The sequence below is a fragment of the Aedes aegypti genome, chromosome 3 (genome assembly GCF_002204515.2).
Source record: "Aedes aegypti strain LVP_AGWG chromosome 3, AaegL5.0 Primary Assembly, whole genome shotgun sequence".
In the NCBI taxonomy this organism is placed as follows: domain Eukaryota; kingdom Metazoa; phylum Arthropoda; class Insecta; order Diptera; family Culicidae; genus Aedes; species Aedes aegypti.
In genome coordinates, this window is record NC_035109.1 from 127,629,026 (window position 1) to 127,643,939 (window position 14,914).

Sequence of the window (14,914 nt, forward strand, 5' to 3'; positions counted from 1 at the left end):
TCAATACACTACGGAGGAAAATCGTTTTAGGTATTACGAAAAAGGAACCATTTGATTGAAAATTGTGACAATAATGTTTCATCTGCTTTGTTTCCAGAGAATATGAACCAGGTGAAAATGAAGTTATCATAAATGTTGGAGACGTTGGAAACAGAATAGATCTAAAGGCGTTAGAATCGTTAATAGGATAGCTACGATGTGAATAATTAGTGATAAAAGTTCGAGTTGGGTCGTTTCGAAGCATAACAAGGAAAATGTGTTATGTATGTTGATGGTTTAAATGCAGTCCAATTGTTTAAACATTGAAGACCTTTGGTGAAATAAGGTTGATTGTTGATTCTGTACACAATATTTGTTAATTTTGATCTCACATCTCGCATAGAGTTAATGGAAAACTAAATCGATTATTTATTAAGAAGCTACCGTTTTGACTCATATTCCGAACACTTAAGGCCAACAGTGACTTCAAACGCATTAATTATTTATTAAGAAGCTATAATAACCCTAGTAAACATCTTATGTAGTATTGATTCAATTGATTCATCAAAAAAGTGGAGCACAGTTATTTTACTTTAGTTTACTATTCACGTGTAAAAATATCTTAAACTACGGATTCTACTAAATTTAAGAAAAGCACACTGTTGTTTTAAGACTGGTTGGAAGTAAACTTGGGTCATAAATATCAGAGCCAGGGCTGGTAAGAATCATGACCGGCTTGCGACACTGACGAAACTTGTCTTCTCACTGTCACTAGGCGAAGCTATATTTCATGTGCTCAATCCGTCATGTCACATTGACGGGGCTCTCACGAGAGCAATTGTAATATTGTTTTGCTTTTCAAAATTCTATCTCATTTTTTAGAATATCTGGAAGCAAATGTGTTCAATAAGTAAAACGGATATCCTTTCATGATACCAGCGATATAAATAATAATCATAACAGCCAATAAACTAGAAATTGTGTAGTTTACGATTCAGTCACAAACCGTAGCGAAGGAAAAATGAAAGGAAATTTGAGGAAAACTTCTGTCATTGTCTCGCCGTCCGATGACAGTGAGAGAAGCATCTATGTAAAAGTCGTGCGACACCTTCTGTTTACGTTGACGCCTTCCAGCACTGATCAGAGCTTTATTTATCAATCAGTTTACCAACTTGACAAAACTGTTATTATTAAAAATAAAGAAGTGGACATGGACATGGCTTCTTGTTTTCAAGTATATCTTTTTATAATCTTATTTTCCAGTATTTTTTCAGACATCACATGTATTATCTGTTATGGGTAACACTGTCATCCTTATTTGGTTAATACACTAACATTTTCCGCGCAGAAAACAATGTGCTGATTTCGGAATCCGTGTAAAAAACCGTGCTTATTTTGAAATCTGTGTAAAAAGAACCGTGTAATTCTGAAATCTTGTAAACAATAAAAAAAGCCGTGTAAATTACGAAATCCGTGCAAAAAACCCTTTGTAAAAACCGTGTTAATAAAGCTTTAGTGTAGAAATTTAGCAAGCTGAGTTTCAAATCTCCTATTTGTCTTGCAAGCTACAAGCTTTTTTTTATAAATTTAAGTTAATCAAATATATCACTTATCGCGGCAATAAAAGATTGCCTGAAATTTCGGAAATAAAAAAAAATCATGCCATGTGCTCCAATGTTTCAACATTTATAATAGTATGTAATTAAATGTCATCAATAATGGTCATCTTATATACAGCATGCAACAAGGTTAGCCTGAAAATTTCTGAGATCAAAAGCTTGTTCTTAAGACAAACGTCTGATATATTTATATATTCTTCACGTTTGGCTGGATTTTCCACAATTTTGATATATTATAGATATCACGTAAGTTTCAAACTTAGCAGGAGAAGCCTGTATTATCCGCAAACGAGGATTACATTTTACCTGTACTTTAGGTATGTCAGTTGTGAAAATATTGTCCAATGTTGGTCCCATAATGCTGGCTTGAGGGACACCGCAGCTCTTACAGAAAGTCTATCAGTTATGGGATTCTGATAATTTACCTTCAATGTACGATTTGACAGATAAGATCGATTGTTTCATGTGAGTTGGAAATTTAGGGTCAACATTTTAAAGAATTTTTGATTTAAAGATTCTCCATTCAATAAATGAAAGACTGCAACAAACCGAAAATCCTACCGTTAAAAATAATAAAAAAAAACAATACGAAAATGTTTTACCAATGAAAATTATGGTTTTCCTCGAATTTTCCAGTTAGATGCATTCACTATTTACTATTTACCATTTTCCTGGATTTGAACACCTCAAAGATCTCTTGTTATTTTTTTTTCTGGGGAATGTCCCATTCCGGGGAATGGTTTTCTGGGGAATGTCCCATTCTGGGGAATGGATTTCTGGGGAATGTCCAATTCTGGGGAATGGCGTTCTGGGGAATGTCGTTCTGGGAACGTCATTCTGGGAAATGTCGTCCAATCATCTAAAGCGAATACAAGTTGAGTCCAAAAAACCTTTTATAAGGGGAGTTTTTGTTTCCCTTGTCTCAGGGAAACCATGTAAGAGGTCGCCCATAAATCACCTTGTCATATATGAGGGTGGGGAGGTTTTGGCCAAAGACTACGGCCCATATAAATTTCCATACGTTTGTATGGACATAATTTCACGCAGGGGGAATTAGGTGGTCTAGAAAATTCAAAATAAATGACTACGTGATTCATGGCCAGACCCGACCAAAATCTTAAGGTGATAATGCTGTTTAAAAGCGGATCAACATGATTGTGTTACTTTTCTCAGAAAATCAATTCTCTGAATGACCCGTTTCCTCGAAAAGCGATGCAGTTCAAACAGGTACAAGAATAGACTTTAGAGACTGGGAGCCGATCTAGCAAGAATGATAAGCAATCAAAAGATGGAGATTTTATATATTATAAGGTCATCCTAGACTAAACACATCTTGCCATATATGCCGAGGACGGTTAAATTCGGAAGAATCGTCAATCAAGTAAAGAAGGGTGCATATCAGATGATCGGTTCGTTCACCTCTTTGAAACACAAAAAGTTATGACAATTATGAGAGCTAAAAGATTTTCCGGAAACTGGGCTATTCGGGAAAAGTAGCAAATCTGTTTAAGATAAGTTGCTCTTACAAATGTCATATTATGTATCATGATAAAACTTGACCCAAGCTATTCTAAAAATTATGTGTGTTGTATTCATAGTTATTCTTCCTTCTTTTAAAATTGGCTGTTCTTTCTTATTGTATTTTCAAAAGGTGACTGTATTCTATAAAATGAAATTTATGGAATTTTGTTTTTGCTTTCATAGCATATTCTCCCTTCTTTTAAACATTGGCTGTTCTTCCTAGAATTATTGCCTTCGTAATAATGATAAATAAAGAAACATAACAGTAGAAAATTTCCCTTGTCTTTGATAATTACGTTTTACAGAAAACTACAGCTGTGAAAACTAGAGCAGCATCCATCAACTCTTCGGAGGGGTTAAACGAGCTCGAAGTTTGTAAGGAGAAAGTAATCCAAATATTTAAAAATTGTCCATACGGTTCTAATTACATTCCTGACCATAGGTGGCGCTGTATTTGATGAATTTCTTGATTTACTGATTCTCCATTTAATGAATAAAAGAATGTAACAAAAAGGAAGTCTTGTCGTTAAAGAAAATATCATATGAAATCTTAAATTTGGGTTTCCTCAAATTTTTCAGTTAATTTTGTTCACAATTTACTATTTACCTGGATTTTAACAGCCCAAAAATTTCGGAGAAAAGTAGCTTAACTGTTAAAGATAAACTACTCTTGCATAAGTCACACTATGTTTATGATTAAACTTCACCCCAGCTATTCGAAAAATTATTTGTTTTGTATTCATAGTTTTTCTGCCTTCTTTTAAAATTGGCTGTTCTTCCTAATTGTATTTTAAAATGTGATTTGTATTACTGTAATATTCTTTATATTTACGAAATAAATTGGAGGAGTTTGTTTTTTTTTTGGTTTCATAGAATATTCTCCCTTCTTTTGAACATTGGCTGTTCTTCCTAGGTTCATTGTCTTCGTAATTATGAAGAATAATGACACATAAATAGGGAGCCGGATTGGTTGTAGGACATTTCCCAGAAAGTCAAACCCCAGAACGACATTCCCCAGAATGACGTTTCCCAGAATCCCATTCCCCAGAAATCCCCATAATGGGACATTCCCCAGAATGACGATCACCAGAATAGGACATTCCCCAGATTTTTTTTTATTCATTTTCAAGATACGGAAAAATAAAATAAATTTGGTTTTCGTTAAAAATGATTTGCCAGACGCTTCGAATCCTGGTCTTAATGTACCTAACAAATATTAATTCGTCAATTCATTATTATGGATCCCATGCAAAATAAAATCGTAGTTGAGTCCAAAAATACCGTTTAATAGTTGAGTGTTTGCGTCCCTTGTCTCATTTTTAGTCTAGATTTATGCGATATCTTGAATGCTGTCTTGTAATCTTTTGTCAGCTTTGTGTTAGATAGTTCGTTTTAGTTTGTATTTTGTTCAGTAATTCTTTATTTACTCGTTTTATACTTATGACATACTGGTGGTATACGTACTATGGTACAATTATCTTGAAATGAGTTTCACACTGATAATTGTCTTCAATCAAGTCAGCATTGTAATAATTTTCTTGACAACTTGTACATTGGAATATATACTAGATATCTGTCCAAGGTATTATACAATATTCAACCTGCAAATATCTTATATAGATTGTTCTTCTTTTTAAAATGCTTTGAGAGCCACATTCGTATTTTATATCTGTCTTTGAAGAACAAGTAGAATTTATTATGGAAGTCTTATATGGCATTTATGGAACGAGGCAAATCATCTAAGAGGCCGCTCATAAACCACTCATCTTTGGAGGGAAACAGGGAGGTCAAGCCAAATACCACGGCCCATACAAATTTTAAGATGTTTGTATGGACAAAAAACCACTAGGGGAAAGAGTGGGGTGCCTTAAAAAAACTCATCGACAGTCCCTAATGTACGCTGATGCACTAACCAAAACCTTAGGCGGAAAACGCTATTCTTTTGTACGTTATACCATTATACTAACTTTGGCCCAAGCTGTTGGCATGATTAAGTATTTTATTATTTTCATATATGATTCTGCCTTCTTTTTAAAAAATGCTGTTCTTTCTGATTGCATTTTCAAAAATGTGATTTATACTAGTGTTATATGTTTTATATTCTCAAAACAAATTGATGAAGTTTTGAAGCTCTCATAGCATATTCTCCCTTCTTTTGAACATTGACTGTTCTTCCTAGGTTTATTGTCTTCGTCTTATTAAGAATAAAGAAAACGAATTACACAAGACAAGACCGCTTCTCTTTTATAAAGTTCTTTAGAAGATTTACAACAAAACGTGAAGGCTACACAATATCAAAGCCTGTGTGAACAAGGGTGGTTGATCAGACTACAAAACTCTAAAGTTACATACACCAAATTTGTTAAGCTTTTGGAGGTCCAAGGAGCTACTGTGGAAATTTGAGCGGAATCTATATAAACCAACGGGCTAAACGAATTAGAGTTGACGTATTCCACTCTAATTTTCAGAGTAGCATCTGGGGACCCAAATGATTTAGGATGTAACAACTTGAGATTTTTTTCAAGTTGATTGTTTCCATATAGGAATGGACCATCATTATATGAACATTATTATTTGTATTTGTATTTGTATTTAATCCAACTGACTTTGTTGTCTCATTGAATATTCTTATCCTATTACATAAATCCAGAATATAAAAACACTAACAGGAATCAATATAACAATCGAACATCATTATAATACTGAACATAACTGCATGAGCAACATTACACAACATGACACGAGATATAATTAATACTAATATACATTCATCAAAACATAACAAAACACAATACAATATGTTATTATAATATTAATGTTCGGGCCTCCAAGTAACGTTGTGTCGTGTGAAAAATTCTCTAAATTTAACATATTTCGGCCATATCAATGGATTCATAGCCTGATCTTTCCACTTTTTATTGAGAGTAACTTTGAATGAAATAAAATCCGGCGGATGAGAGTTGTTCCATTTGGACACCAGTTTTGATACATCGATGTGTTCAGGGTCCGGTGTGTTCAGCGCTAGACAAACCATTCTCTGAATATCCCGCTCAGAGACACTAGAATCAATGTTCGAGATGAACAATGAGAAATCGTCTCTTTCCGTATACTGTGACGACTGCTGCTCGTTTCCCACATTACTCGCATCTGTATCGCTTGTTGTCATTTCGTCGAATTGCATGTTTGTTGAAACGGGTGTTGAATGTAGTGGAGCACGATCATTTAAAACAGGAGTCGCGGCAAGTTTAGAAAGCGTTTCCAATATTCCCGCAACAGTGGTTTTCAGGTCCCTAATTTCATCGTCGATGGCTTTACCTTTGATTGAATCTGCAGACGAAGTAAGCCATGTTCCGCCACTCATTCTCCGGAATTTGACCATGCATTCATCACACATCCATATGATATTCGTTTTCAAAGCGAATGTGCACAAGTCATCTTCGCTTAGGCCAACACAATTAGCATGAAAGAGACACGCGCACTCTCCTTCACAAACAGTAAATTGCTCAGTATGTGCGTCTACATTCTGAGTGCATTTTTTGCAAACTCTCCTATCAGCCATTGCAAACGGAATACTCCAAATATGCTTCGATGTACAACGCCAGAAAAAACTGGTTTTTTGAGCAAATTCAGGATCAAAACACTCCTACGACTGCTATCGGCATGTGCGATATATAGCGGTAATACGTGTAGATTACATTTAACGATGATGTGACAGTCCAAAAACGCTACTAGACGAAGAGCAACAACTAACGCGTGCGAACAGTAACAACGGAACTCAAACTGTTATCGTCTTGTATTGATTCCAGTTTCATGCTGTTGTAGGGAAAAAGCTCTAATTTTCGACCTACAAGAATTGTACCAATTTTCGGATTTTTATACAAAATCGTCTAAATGTGTCGAAAACTAATGCTAGATCGAAAATTGATGCTCTTCCGCTGTACTATCGGTGTCCATTTACCTGGATTTTAGCAGTTCTAGAATCTTTTATTTTTTCTGGGAAATGTCCCATTCTGGGGAATGGCTTTCTGGGGAACGTCCTATTCTAGGGAATGGATTTCGGGGGAATGTCGTACAATCGCCGGATTCTATTCTTGGCACTTTTGATTCACTTAGGCAGTGGGGTTTTTTGAAGCTAAGGAGCTCACGTTTGGCACAAAATGCGCCGTATGGAAGTGGTACTTATTGCAAAGCTTCAGACAATTCGACCGAGAAAACCCCCCATGCCAAAGTGAATCATGGAAGTGCCCAAGTAGCTCTGCGCCTCACAGTGCTGCGTCCCTTGGACAAAAGTGGAAAAATGAACAATTTTATTGCACCAAATCAAGTATGCTACTTTGTTTAGATATATTTGATATGTGTTAAATGAGTAGCAAAACATCGTGAGCTCAAATATTTATGAGACCAGGCCAACCCAAGTTATTGAACAATTTGATTAAGTGGCGTGGATTTGTAAATTTGTGCGAAGTACAATTTAACTTTTGTAACAATTTATGTTGTTCTGTGATAATTTCTTAAGTGATAATCGAAATGGTAAGCATCAAACTAAATAAGTTCTATATAAAACACTGTAAATAATTGTGATTTTTTTTCATACAGGAATTCTGTGAGATCTAAAGCTTCCATATAGTTTATGTTTCACATAGAATAAAATAACTAGCAAAACTTCAAACAGCTAAAACAAAAAATCACCTCAAAACACCTCATTGATTTTTGCATCAGTTCTTATTTAGGATGCCTTCTAAACACTGAAAATGATTCCAGCTGTTCTCGTCTGCTCTTTCGATTGCTATCTTAGATTTTGTGGATGATGGTCTTGCGATAAATAATCGGGATTTTTGAACACATGTTCAATGCTGATCTATTGAAACACAATAATCACCAGCTTTCTATGCAGTTTGAACATGGGCGGAGGAAGCCCTTTTTATTATAGATGCAGTGAACGTCTTCTTTTTGGCGTTACGTCCCAACTGGAACAGAGCCTGTTTTCCAACTTATTGTTCTAATAAGTATTTCCACTGTTATTAATTGAGAGTTTTTGTGCCAATTGATCATTTCTGCATTAGAAGCACTTTTCATTACAAATGCTTCTGAATTTCTTCCTTTTAGCGTTACGTTCAAATTGGAACAAAGCTTTTTTTTCATCTTAGTGTTCTAATACCTATTTCCACTTTAATAAATTGAGAGTTTTTTTTTGCCAATTGATCATCTCTGCATTTGCATTCATGCATTTTTGTAGGAAATTTTCAACTCAGAAGGCCCTCAATTGGTGAGATTAGAACCCACGACCCTGAGCATGGTATTACTGATTAGTTTCATTAAAATGGGTAAATATTCTGATTTGTTTACAGTAACCTTCATTGCTCTGCTTTGAATTTGTCCAGGAAAATTTACTTTCTTTTCATTTAGGTTCGTTCACATATTTCATAACGCTGAAAATGGTATCTTTGGCACTCACGCACTTCATTGCGAGATCGACTGCTTTTATTGTTTGATTAACATCGCTCATAGGTTGGAAGAGTTTGCATTTTGTTTGATATAGACATAACTATTTGGTTTCAACAGTCACAAGGATTTGACAGAATATATGCTGAACACTTTGATTCTATAATTTCTTGAAAACAAAAACATGTGATGAAATATCAACAAATGCAATGTCAAGATTATTGCTTTGATCTATTCGCTAAAAAATACCTCCTCATAAACTTGATATAAATTTTTTTTTACGTAAGTGATTTTTTTTTAATTTTATTTGTGATAGTTTGGAAAATAAACTTTAATCGTTTGGCCTTTACGCCACCCATGGCATCATTTAATTGCGAGTAATTTTTGCTAATATAAAATTTAGCCATCCCCAACAATTTCTGGAAGAGATCACATCTTTATGAAACCAAATGTACGAAATTGGCACTTATGTTACTTATCCGGTTACGTTTATCACATAGATCATTTATGTCAATTATAGCCCTAATGATTCCTGACAACATTCCTATATACATCATTGAGCTAGAACGCCTATAACGGAAGTTATGATTTTTGTCCCGAGGTCCCATACATTCGAAGCACTGTGCGCCTACTCTAGAAAATTTCCCTTGTCTTTGGTAGTTTCCTTTTACAGCAAACTAGTCTAATAAATTAGAGGATGGATGCTGAGCAGCATCCATCCCCTATGAAATTTATTAAAACTGAAATTTGGTTTTCCCCAAATTCAGTTAATTGTGTTCCTTTTTTACTATTTACCATTTACCTGGATTTTAACAGTCCAAAAATCTCTTATATATATATTTTTTCTGGGGAATGTCCCATTCTGGGGAATGGTTTTCTGGGGAATGTCCTATTCTGGGGAATGGGTTTCTGGGAAATGTCGTACATTCGATTGAGTTTTTTGCTAGTGCACCAAGCTGATATTAGAAATCATTGTCTCTTACACCTTTCGTAAGATTTGTGCCTTTTAAAATATGGTACATAGAGAGCTGCACACTAAGATTTTTTTCACGAGCTCGGCTGTGCGAATCTCGATTTCCCAATTTTGACCGAGACTCAGCCAAAGCGGTTGCTTAGCAACGAAGCACGTTTTACAGCTACTCGGTTTCTACTTCCTGAGATCCCTGGAGTTTTGTTTGCCGACGACTCGGCTGTGCGAATCTCGATTAAAATTAGCCGAGATTCGGCATTCTAAATTAAGTGTGTGGATTCCAAGGTCGACTGATGGCCATGGACATCAAACGATGGTACTTGTTGATACCACTGATGTTTGATGTTTGTTGCAAGGTTGTGGTTTTATACTATTTATTAGAAAACCAGTATTGAAAGTAAGCATTAGCAATTAGTTTTTTGCCATGTAAAAATATCATGCAGTGTGAATCGTTTTATATTTAGAAGAATGTAAGGACAGGATACAGTCTCTCTAGAAAAATACTGCAAAAATTCTTAATTGCATTACCCTTGACCTTGGAGGCGAAACTTAATTATTGGTGATTACATAATGCTTAAAAAAAAAACTGAATGACCAGTTACTCTAAATGAGTATAGTACAGTAGAAAGGAATCTTTCCGTTTAAAAACCCATGTCAAAGCAATATATAACATGTTTTAACGATAACTGCATAGCATTTATGTTTTTAACAATTATGCCAAACAACAGTAATCCTTCCAGCTAGGACGCACTCCAGATATGCGGTTCCCAATTTACTCACACAAATTGAGTCGCTGAAGGTTTATGGTATTTTGAAGCATACATCATTTTGGATAATTGACACATTTCATCACATGATTATAAAGTGCCTGAATATATGATATGTTGTTGAATTTGATGAGATGCTTAGTTCTGGTAATATTACCATATTGGGTGGCAACCAATGAGTTCAAATCCCATTAGCCACTAGTTTCCAACGCATTAGATAGCGCTCTACACGATGAGCTTACTGTATCGTAATTCCATAATGACCTAAAGCCACAATAAATTAGCTGCCATGCCCAACTTAAAATCTTTACGATGCTGTAACCGTATTTTTTGTCTACGCGATCACATCACTCTCTGAGACATCTCAGCAGTATATCAAAAGCATTCAACATAGCCGAATGCTCTCTTGGTGTTACAAAACCATGCATTAGTTTCATCTTGGAGGCCCGTCCATTCACACGTGCCTTACATACCATTCATGAGTAAACCGGTTCCTTTGAAAGAGAAACCATGACTGGTAGAAAAATATTAATATGGAATCTCTCAGTTTGGCCAGAAGATTTTCCGTAAGGACCTGTTCTTGAACTTGGCTAAGGTTAGTTACCACCCGTTTCTGTAATGACCTGTCACAATGATGATGGCTGGAGTTGGAACCAACTCAGAGTGGAACGAAACCATCATTCTGATACGATTCTCGATTGAAGGTGGACGATCATGTGGTTCAGTTCAGTTGCAGTCGTTTGGATAGTTACGGTTATCGTACAACTTGGTAGTGCTATGGGTGCCGAGAAAACGATCGCTGATAATGAAGTTTATGTTAAAAAATTAATCAATAAACATAATGTGGATCACTACTTGTTTTCGTAAGTGATGAAGAACTCTGAAGAAGTGTGTTCAAAACTGAAGATTTTCCCCTTTGTTTTCTAGATATTCGTTGAGTGATGGCCAGTTTCGATATGAACGAGGACGTTTTAAAACATTCTTGGATGAAAGCAAAGTGCCAGTGTGGTTCGTTACGGGAAGATACGGATACAAGTTAAGTAATGGGAAGCTGATCGCCTATAAATATATTGCTGATGAGAACGGCTTCAGGTATAACTGAGTTATTTGATAAACAAAGAATGTGGTGAACGTGGGATTTATTTTCACTTCTTTGCAGACAACAAAAACTTGGTGAAAATGATGATATTGAAGATTTTGGAACCGTTGGAAACAGAATAGATCCGAAGACATTGGCATCATTAGTAGGGTGAATAAGTTGTTAGCACATTTTTGTCGAAATATATTATTTGTTGTAGCAAATTATTCCATCGCACCCAGTGGCGGTGTTTTTGTATGATTATATTGAGAAAGCATTCACTCTTAATCAAAGTTAAATGAAATTGAGTACAATTCACACAAAATCGAGCTTTCGTGTATTTAAATTTCAACACATTCTGAACAACTGCTCTACTGTGATTTTGTTTTTTATTTCGCAAAGTAAATGAGACATGATGATGCTCCGCAATGTGAAACATCTCAATATGATACCGTTTTGTCTCAAATTCCGAACATACTCATTTTCCGAACACTCGATTTTTGTATGGCGGTTTGGTTAAAATGTTTCGCTGAAATATGTCACCAAAGTATCACAAAATGGCAGTCGTTTGCAACTTAATTTTAACGTCTTCAAATCTATTTTATACCTCGGAAGTACCGTTTTGATTCATATTACGGACACATAAGGACTCAGGGAAATATAACCCAGCATAGAGCATACAAAATAAATCATTCTGTATGATTCCTTAGCGCTATCGATCATCGGAAGCCCTTTACTTTCGAACTGTGGGTGAAGAATACGCTTCCGCAACTTCAATAATTTTAAATAAATCAGAATGTGTGGCCTTTTCATGATTCTTATTCCGGACGCTTCCTCACTTTTGCCTCATAATCCGGACACTTTGATTCGAATTCCGGACAGCTCATGATAATCATTAATGGAACAGTCAAATCATCAATCGAAATCGTTAAACCACCAAAGAGACATCTAAGGTAGTTGGGCATTATAAATTTTCAAAGATATTTATGGAAAAAGTTTACTAAAACGAGCCTTGAAATTGAGAACTTTTGAACAGCAAAAATTGAAACATTTCGCGTGAAATGTTTCCCATACAAAGTAGAATGTCCGGCATTTTAAGCTGTCCGTAATATGAATCAAAACGATAGTGAATATTCTCTAGTTCGAGGTCAGTAAAACTAGCTCAGATAAGTTTGTTTGCGAATCAAAATGTTGTTTCAAACTTTTACCTATAAAACAATACTAAACAAGTTTAAACAAACATTTTCAATGGCACACCCAACAGCCAACAGTTAGACTTTGCGAAAAAATTAAAACTTGCACAACTATCATCTAATTTATGCCTATCAGATGCATATGAAGTCAATTTTGGCCCTAAGTGTTCGGAATATGAGTCAAAATGGTATGTTATTTTTAAAAATGAAGCATAAATCACCCCAAAATCGATAATGTTCCAACGTTTTCGACAAAATTGATTTTTCAGCATGTATTTTCACACACAGACGTGCTGTTCCAGCAGAGCCGGATTCTCTGTAACATTTTTTTAAGAGAGATCGCTCAGAAACTTTCCTTTTTGTGTGTTTCCTTGGATATTGAAAGTGTCTATGATAACGTGCCTTCTGATGCCATGATATCATGGGCTACCTATAATGATTTCCAAATGTATCTATCAAATGCTTGGAACTGACATCTTCTCTCGCCATTACGAATAGCTGCAATTCAGGGTCTGCGGATGTCACCAAGAGGGACCCAAACAGAAGAGAATTGTTGTAGACAACCAAACTAGGGTATTCCATACCAAATATATTGTAATATAATGCCGAAAAATGGTATGCACAAATAGGTGCGAGTAATACGTTCCTCCGCAGAGTGTCTTTCTGATCATAAGATGTCATTGCAAGTATATTACCTCTTATGCAGGGCTCTTTCATACCTTATTCAGTTACCAAGTATTCAAAATTATCTGGTATGAAATACTCTAGTTTTTGGTATCGTTTTGATCATCGTTCACTTAATCGTTTCCAATTTATTGGTATTTTTCGGTGACGTCACCGAAAAATACTAATAAATTGGAAACACTAACCTAGTTTGGCATTCCGCAGCATTTTTATTCTGCTCGGGTTATCACCACTTTTGTTGAATTTCGTAGCAGATTCGCTATTTAGGCAGCTCGATAGAAGCGTGTTTCCAACTTATGGATTAGCCTTATGGACGACTATCTAGATTAGACAAACTGGTCTTCGGGCAGTTGAGGTGTGGTGTCGTCCAGGGCTGGCATCTCCTCAGTGAAAACAGAAAAACACAAAGAGCGCGCACTTTGTGTTGATCATGAATTTGAGTGCAGTGCGACAGCTACACTTTCTCACTGGTTCTTACCTCTTTGACGCCTCTTTGTGTTTCTGCTCTCGCTGCAATGCATCCTTCGACACAAAGTGTTGATGGAAAATGGTGAACACACACTCTTTGTGTGGCTCATTGAGTACCTACCGAATGCTTCTATAGGAGCTTCTATTGGAATATATGGGAGAATTGTTGGAACGGGACCGACGAGTAGGTAACGGAAATCGATGACCGTTGTCGTTTTGGAATCCAAGATGGCGACTTCCGGTTTGTGAAAATCACTTTAAACACATGCAATATGGGTATTTTTGGAACGGGACCGACGAGTAGATGACGGAAATCGATGTCTGGCACCAATTTGGAATCCAAGATGGCGACTTCCGGTTTGTGAAAATCACTTTGAACCCATGCAATATGGGTATTTTTGGAACGGAGCCGACGAGTAGATGACGGAAATTGATGTCTGTTGTCGTTTTGGAATCCAAGATGGCGACTTCCGGTTTGCAAAAATCCCTTCAAACCCATTCAATATGGGTATTTTTGGAACGGGACCGACGAGTAGATGACGGAAATCGATGTCTGTTGTCGTTTTGGAATCCAAGATGGCGACTTTCGGTTTGTGAAAATCACTTTGAACCCATGCAATATGGGTATTTTTGGAACGGAGCCGACGAGTAGATGACGGAAATTGATGTCTGTTGTCGTTTTGGAATCCAAGATGGCGACTTCCGGTTTGTGAAAATCACTTTGAAACCATGCGATATGGGTATTTTTGGAACGGGGCCGATAAGTAGATGACGGAAATCGATGTCTGACGCCATTTTGGAATCCAAGATGGCGACTTCCGGTTTGCAAAAATCCCTTCAAACCCATGCAATATGGGTATTTTTGGAACGGGACCGACGAGTAGATGACGGAAATCGATGTCTGTTGTCGTTTTGGAATCCAAGATGGCGACTTCCGGTTTGTGGAAATCACTTTGAACCCATGCAATATGGGTATTTTTGGAACGGAGCCGACGAGTAGATGACGGAAATCGATGCCTGTTGTCGTTTTGGAATCCAAGATGGCGACTTCCGGTTTGTGAAAATCACTTTGAACCCATGCGATATGGGTATTTTTGGAACGGGGCCGATTCGTAGATGACGGAAATCGATGTCCGACGCCATTTTGGAATCCAAGATGGCGACTTCCGGTTTGCAAAAATCCCTTCAAGCCC

At 36.4% G+C, this 14,914-nt stretch overlaps 1 protein-coding gene and 1 long non-coding RNA gene across 2 annotated transcripts in view; one reads left to right on the forward strand and one right to left on the reverse strand.

Moving 5' to 3' along the window:
• LOC110678060 overlaps positions 1–14,914 on the reverse strand; it is a 52,103-nt gene that overhangs the window by 18,281 nt on the left and 18,908 nt on the right. The gene's annotated exons all lie outside the window — the stretch shown is intronic.
• Positions 10,710–11,603, forward strand: LOC110678061. Its single transcript, XR_002501429.1, has 3 exons — positions 10,710–11,161; positions 11,226–11,390; positions 11,458–11,603. It is a non-coding gene; the product is annotated as an uncharacterized LOC110678061 (long non-coding RNA).